Source organism: Ictalurus furcatus, chromosome 24 (genome assembly GCF_023375685.1).
Source record: "Ictalurus furcatus strain D&B chromosome 24, Billie_1.0, whole genome shotgun sequence".
Lineage (NCBI taxonomy): Eukaryota > Metazoa > Chordata > Actinopteri > Siluriformes > Ictaluridae > Ictalurus > Ictalurus furcatus.
In genome coordinates this window covers 6,197,546-6,204,423 of record NC_071278.1, presented here as the reverse complement: position 1 = coordinate 6,204,423, position 6,878 = coordinate 6,197,546, and positions in this window count along the sequence as shown.

The window sequence follows — 6,878 nt, the reverse complement described above, 5'->3', positions numbered from 1 at the left end:
AGTTCAGTACTAGTATTTTATAATCAATGTGATATTTCACTGGGAGCCAATGCAGTGTGGATAAGATCGGGGTGATGTGGTCTTCTGGTTCTAGTTAGGACTCTAGCAGCTGCATTCTGGACTAACTGCTATATCTTTACATCTTTAAATGATGTCTTATTATTCAAAAGCAGTTTTAAAAGGTTAAGTAACAGCCTTACACGTCCTTCCTTTGGCTTCGCACATTATTCACACATTCGTTGCGCTTTGCTGGAGTGGGTGTGGAGCCTTTGATGAAAATCTCAAGCTGCATTTACTTTCCAGCCCATAGAACTAGTTGACGTACATATGATACTCAGGTTTGTTGAACAGGAAGGCATACCAAACATGTACAGGCAGGTATGTGCTAACTGGAAAAGAAATGATTAATTGCATCTATAGGTTCCAGTAAAAAACAAAAAGAAAACAGGGAACAGGAAATATTTTGGCCTTTATTAATTAATGAATGAATTAATGTATCATAAGAACACATTAAGCCTGATTGTCTCCACACATCGTGGAAATGTACTGGGTTAATTAACCAGAGTGATGTACCTATGGGTTTCCATACTATAGGAGTAGATTTGTGCCAAAAGTATTAAATGTACCTTTTCAAGAAACGAACAAAAAATATACAGTGAGAAAGCAGGAAAACACTCTGAAACACAGAAGTGTAACACGGTCTTCAAATAAACACCATTCTGCCGCAAATCTCTCGTGTGGGCGGGCTTAACAGTGATTTATGGATTATGGGTGCTGCCCCAAGATTAAAGTTACTGAAATCCCCACCTGGGGATCATGGTTACCCTCAGGGATTCCAAAATATCTGAAGATATCCTGAAACATTAACTCTATAGTTTCCAGCTCTTTGGGTAACACTGGCAAGGGGAATTAGGTGCAAAGATTTTGAACATGTATAATATCTCAGTACTTTTCGCCTGTAATAAGACTAACACTATGAATAAGTAGCTTCATAAAATTATGAAGCATCATATTTGCTGAATTTGTTTAATCTTTTAATAACTTCATCTCTCATTTCCCCTCCTCAGGGAACCCCACCGTAACCATAACAACACTCACACTATATATGAGATTTGTTGCTATTGGTAATGAAGACGAAATCAACATTGTTGTAATCGTGTGGTGCGCACGAGGAGGACGTTTGCCTTTGTTGTGCCTTTATGAAGGCAGAAACTCAAGAGAAGAAGAGTTACTCGTGACGGTTCTGTGTACGAAGCCTCAAGTCAAGACGTCAAGAACATCACGCCACGTCCCAGCGAGTGCATCTCCAGAAAGTTTGATTGTTGTCGCAATGTTGCACTCAACTAGTCATAAGCTCCTCGTAATCGCTTACTAACACGACACTGGCACCCAAAAGATTTTTTTCACTGGCACCCATATTAGTTTTGTGACTTGCTCAGAAACCTGCGACCTGATTAGCTGGAACGTTCTCCTTGATGATCTCATAGGGATGTACATCACACTATCTACATCAACTTGCATCACTTTTAAGCACGATGCACCACATCATCAGTTCCTCTATTTACTTTAAGCTGTCCTTCACTCGAAAAAGCTAACATGATCTAACATGCATATTGCAACTAGCTTTTATCAGTTTCCGCTGTGTAATCCCAGTCCTGAAGATATCTGTTCACCCACGGAGTATTTGACCTGACAGACAGTGATAGTGATAGAAATAACAGACATCACGATGCCAGGCAAAGATACTGTAGGTGGTGTATGAGATATGGCGGTGAGCACAACAGTCATACTGACCCTGACCATGACTCTGACCCACAGCTGTCTGCTGTGTTCTAGACTTGTACTGGAGGATGTCTTTTAATCACTTTTTTCAGCTATGGTTGCTAAATGTTTTACATCAGTATAATGATCTTCACAAAGTAATACACTTATTCAGAGAATCCATCATATTGGTAAACGTCACAGTGATTTGGCTGCCGTGAAAGGTGAACATTTTAAAATAAGGTGGAAGTGGAAGGTCAAGCCAAACAAACTTGCTGTTGCAACAGAGTTATATTCTTTACCTCTCGACACCTTTCAACTTTCTCATCTCATTCTGTCAGATCTTTATTTTCCAGCCGTAGGAGGACAGGAAGATGACGAAGAAGACGATTAAAGAGGTGTTGAAAGGGACTGAAGAGGAAAAAAAAATGGTGGAGATGGAAAGCTAAAGGGCAGATAAAAAGAAGGAATACAATATAATCTGTAAAGAATTTCCTCGAGTTTTTTTAGTGATTGTTGCAGCCAAAAACTCGTGATTTTTCTGTGCGATGCAATTTGTGGAGTTTTTTTTTTGCTGTTTTTTTTTTTTTTTTGCTGAAAACTACTTGAATTGGTGAAAATGATCTTCACAGTCATTTTTGTTGGTATATGAGACCTTTTAGCTGTACTCGTGTTCGATGTGATGACGGCACGCGACGCGTCTCGGCCCAAATCTGCGTTCATTTTTAAAAAGCTCCTCTTAATATTACGGAGTTGCTTTCATTTCTGCGATCGCTCCTGCGAACTCCTGTGTATTTTTTTTTTAAAAAGAGACTGTTAGAAAAGTATGTTCTTTACGGGTTCTTTCATCAATATGTTGCTTTATTTTCATGTTTCTGACATTACTTACATTCATTTAACCTGCTGGTAATGGCACCGGTATGACCAAGCTCTCTCTTTATCTACACCTAAACAAAATGGTGCAGCAGTGCTTTAGTCTGGCAGTCTGTCCAGCTGTCTCACCTCCTAATCTCTGTACTCCGTCTCAAACAGATAAGGTTCCAAAGCTCCAAAGACTTGCATGCTAACACTGCTATCGACACCACTACACGTGTAGCTTGGTGTCACATAGCTGCACTGCATTCTGGATCCTGGAGTCCAACGTTTGCCAACTCCACTACTTCTACTTCTGCGTTTCTGGTTAATATCGCTGGAAAACCATGAGTGAAGCTGAAATCTTTGAGCTGAAAATTCATCCCCTTGAGCACCATCTTCTCATGAGAATGACGAAAATTCAGCACCAACCAACGAATCGATTATGACATCACACATATTTCAACACAGGCGCATTTAATCAGACTTTTGCAGTGTCTGTACATATTTCCTTCATATCCCAATTTCTTGTTAATAATATAGCCTCCAGTTAGTCACACACAGTCATCAGGTAACAAGACCAGGCCTGGCTTTGCTCAAGCCAAGTGTCACTCTAATCAATGCAGAAGAAAGATAATCACAGGCTCCTGTTTCCTGTACTGCAGTACGTCATGACCAGAGCCGGGTCTAGGAGGCCTGCTTCCCAGGGTGTGTGTACGTGGGTGTCAGGAAGGCTTGTTTGATGTGGCTGTCATTTTCCCTTCCAGTCCCAGCTGAAGACAAACCAAAGCCCTTCTCTGTGTCACGAGGAAATGTCAGCACACAGTTGTCCTTTTACCATATAATTACAGGGATCTTTAGCAAAGGACATAAACTACAATTAACAGAACTGGATTAAGTTTACTCCACCAGTAATCAAACCCATGTGTACAGTGTAAAGTCGAATACATGACCGGCCAGGTACGGAATCTGATTATAAACGTGATCGCATCACAAGCACATCTCCCACACACAAGTCCACTTTATATATACATATACAATAACTAATCATTAACACAGACAGAAGAGACGGCAGGCAACTTTATTGCAGCAGTTGATCAAATCCAAAACGTTATTAAAAGAGAGTGTTAAAACCAGGCGTGGGTCAGTTTATCAGCACACAGACTTTCAGGGCCAAGAACCACAGAACAAGAACCAGATAGTGTGTACAATAAACAAAGGCTTAGTGTGTGTGCGCGAGAGAGAGAGAGAGAGCGCGCGCGCGAGAGAGAGAGACACAGAGAGAGACACACAGAGAGAGAGTCTGAGAGAGAGACACACAGCGTGAGAGAGAGTCAGAGAGAGAGACACAGAGAGAGAGAGAGTCATAGAGAGACACACAGAGAGAGACACACACACACACAGAGAGAGAGAGAGTCAGAGAGAGACACAGAGAGAGAGAGTCAGAGAGAGAGACACAGAGAGAGAGAGAGTCAGAGAGAGACAGAGAGAGAGACACAGAGAGAGACACTCAGAGAGAGAGAGAGTCAGAGAGAGAGACACACACAGAGAGAGAGAGAGTCAGAGAGAGACACAGAGAGAGACACAGAGAGAGAGACACAGAGAGAGAGAGAGTCAGAGAGAGACACACAGAGAGAGAGACACACACACACACACACACAGAGTGTCAGAGACAGAGACACAGAGACAGAGAGAGTCAGAGAGAGAGACACAGAGAGAGAGAGAGAGTCAGAGAGAGACACAGAGAGAGAGAGACAGAGAGAGAGACACAGAGAGAGAGAGTCAGAGAGAGAGACACACACAGAGAGAGAGAGAGTCAGAGAGAGACACAGAGAGAGAGAGAGACAGAGAGAGAGAGAGTCAGAGAGAGATGGAGAGAGAGAGATGGAGAGAGAGAAAGATGGAGAGAGAGAGAGAGACGGGAGAGAGAGAGATGGAGAGAGAGAGAGTCACAGAGAGAGAGAGAGTCAGAGAGAGACACAGAGAGAGAGAGAGAGAGACAGTCAGAGAGAGAGAGAGAGAGAGAGATGGGAGAGAGAGTGAGTGAGAGAGAGATGGGAGAGAGAGAGATGGGAGAGAGAGAGTCAGAGAGAGAGACACAGAGAGAGAGAGTCAGAGAGAGAGAGAGAGAGAGAGAGAGAGAGACGGAAGAGAGAGTGAGTGAGAGAGAGAGAGAGATGGGAGAGAGGGAGAGACTGGGCTGATCAGTAATCAGGTAAATGTAAAGGTGACTGTGTGTGATGAGAATTGGAGTCCGGATCGGCCATGTTGTTAGGCTGTGGAGGATTCTGGGAAATAGAGTTCATGGCCGAATCCACCACTGACGTCACAGTGAACACAACAGAGTCAGTAAAACTGACTGCGTATTAAAATGTTGTCCTGAGTAACGTTCTATAATTCATTTCTTACAGCAATAACTAGAAGATCTTCAATATTCAAACCTCATTATTCATCACCAGGCTTTTCTATAGTCCAGTACACTTAATTAAAAATCACAGTGAGACACACCACTGAAAGGTTCGTCATATTCTTTCATTTATTTAACACAACACAACATGAAAAAATAGCATGTCAACACATTCTGTAAAATTATATGCACATTAAGTAAACATCTCTACATTCTCTCAGTAAACAGGCCCAAATAACGTCCTATATTTCCCATCTGTCTTATTGCTCTGCTTCTTAACATATTACACAAAACCACCACTTAAAAATGTAAATTAAATTAAATGTCAGCAAATAAATTCAATTATAAATATCTGTATGATTTGAACTAACTTCCATCACAATTTGTGTATCACAAACACGTGGAATATAGATCTAGTCATCACGAAAGTTTCAGAACCTTATAAAAAATAATAATAAAAACTAGTCAAAGCATTTATAATTTTTCCTACCTCGGGATTATTGAGTTTTTAACCCCACACTTCCTTATATGAAATAACGTTATTGGAGTTTTCCTTTGCTCTTGTCTAGCGCTTTAGGTCTGGTTGTGAAGTTTTAAGCAGCTCTATTAATGATGAAACGTGAGCTCAGGTATACACTAATCTATTTCTCAATGTGCACTTCAGACAGGTGTTACTAGCACATCTGAACAGGGCCTTATTGTTCTCCTATAGGAAAAGTCCCCTTGAAAACATCTTACAACTGATTATCTCCACTGACGATCTAGACTAACCTTCCCGTATCAGCTCGACTTCAGTGGAACTAGACACAGGTGAGCCGGTTACCATGATACATACAGACGCTTTTCTCTCTCTCTGCCCCGTGTGATCTTCTGTATAACTGTCCTGTCTGACAACACTGGAGCTCAAAGCATGCAAGGACGGCTTTGAACCCTTTCACGTGTCCTGTTCTTGATTTGATCTGCCCTAACAATGACGTTAAAACCATGGCCCTGTTATTACCACATGGAAAATTGGACCAGCATGAAGGATGAGACAGGGATTGTGCTGGTGTGGTTCCGGTGAGGTCCGTTCTGCTGAGTCACGCCAAAGCCGTGTTCATTCCCGTAAACCGGCTCAAGGCTGCAGACATGATATATAGTAGAGGGAAGGTTATGGGATGAGTACTGAGGAGTTATACCAGTGTGTGTGTGTGTGTGTGTGTGTGTGTGTGTGTGTGTGTGTGTGTGTGTGTGTGTTAGAGGTCCACACACTGTTAGCTGAATGAAAAGACAAAACAGAAGTATAGTAGAGTTGAATACTTGGAGTGAAATGGAACTCCTTTCCACTCAGATATGAAGGTTATACAGTATATTAAAAGAAAGTGAAAGAGTGACGTGATTGCAGGTACACACACTTAACACACACACACACACACACACACACTTACTTCTAGCAACATTTTGATGACTGGTCACAAACAGTGATAGAGGTATATTTCCATTAATAATGCCCATATTTACCCCTTAAAATCTCAGTATCTCATATTAACGGTATATAGGAATGTTTAGTAAATCTTTAGTAATCTAAATGCCTGTCATAGAAATGCAGTTATTTATATCTTAAACATTGTAATAAATGAATTGAAATGAACGTGAGGTATTTTGTGATGGTTTATATGTGGATTCACTCTAACGGGAAAGTTAGGCTCCTTTACAACAGCGTCACCTTGTGGATAAACATCTCACACACCATTAACACGTGTTCAGGTTTGTTTTGGTGGAAGTGAGTCAGAACGCAGAGGAAGAAAGTCAGATGCTGGATTAGATCGCCCTCTGGTGGTGTAGATATCGCTGGTGATATCTCTTGTGGTGTAGACAG